We start from the raw sequence: 1156 nt of genomic DNA on the forward strand, positions 1-1156 counted from the left end.
GGAGGGAGGGAGGGAGAGAGAGAGAGAGAGAGAGACAGAGACAGAGAGAGAGAGAGAGAGAGAGAGTGGTTTTATTTTGTCAGCAGTAATAATGTAGAAAAGCACTCTTGAACAAATCAATGTTTGCCATACAAACTATCTATGGTGACATGTTTTCAGGCAAAAGAGTGAGACCAACTGATGCATGCAGAATAGTAAGTGGGAATAGGTTCCTTGTAAACATAAAATTAGGTCATTATGATCATTTTGAATTAACAGAGGAAAAAAAATGTTTAGCTATAAAATAAAAATACATAATATAGAACCAGTGACTCTTGGCTGAAGAAGTTTGGTTTGTGCTGCAAAGTTTGTTTGCTGTCTCAGAAAGTCATGTTTTTCATAAAATTGTAGACAATTTTTAAATTTCCTTTTAAATTTCGCAGTGATTACATTCACATTTTGATTCTTCTGTTTTCACCGTCTGCCACCCCTCCTCCTGCCTTGGCCTTCTTTCCTTCTCCCTTGTTTCTTGAAACCCTTTTATTTTCCAATTGTCCTGTGTTGCCGGGTCGACACACAGGAAGAAGATCGAAGTTGTATTCCGTGCACTGAGCGAGCGAGGCCTTGACGCCCGCGGCTGTTTCGCTGGGGCCGCCTTTGCCCTCCATAAACTCTGTAGCATTCGGACCACCGCTGCATTATTTTTCACATGAGTATTCCAGTTCTGTTTCCTCATTGACTTTGAGCGAAACCATTATAATTATAGCGTTTCAGTCGTGCCTCTGAGCCAATGGTTGATGATTCAGGGCACCGTGAACGTAGCCTGCAAACAACATTCATGGCGCCTTGAACATAGTCACTGGGTTAAAATTTTTATCAAACATTATCCACCATTTGGTATCAAAATGCTCAGAGAATGGAAAGTACTTTTGATCTGAGGATCAATTTTTCACTTAAATTCAATATGAAAACTTTGTGTATGATTGCTGGCCATAACTTACTTTATATAGATCTAGATTCTAGAACTAGATCTATACACTCGGATTCTCAATAGCCTCTATACTATACAATGAAATAGACTAGATTTATATAGATCTAGATCTATAATGAAAGTGGCTATTCTCACCCGCCCGGAAGTTCTCGCAAGATCAACTCCTCCCCTCTTCTCTCTCTCTCT

This window comes from Aplysia californica, unplaced genomic scaffold (assembly GCF_000002075.1).
Source record: "Aplysia californica isolate F4 #8 unplaced genomic scaffold, AplCal3.0 scaffold00886, whole genome shotgun sequence".
NCBI classification, from domain to species: Eukaryota; Metazoa; Mollusca; class Gastropoda; order Aplysiida; family Aplysiidae; genus Aplysia; species Aplysia californica.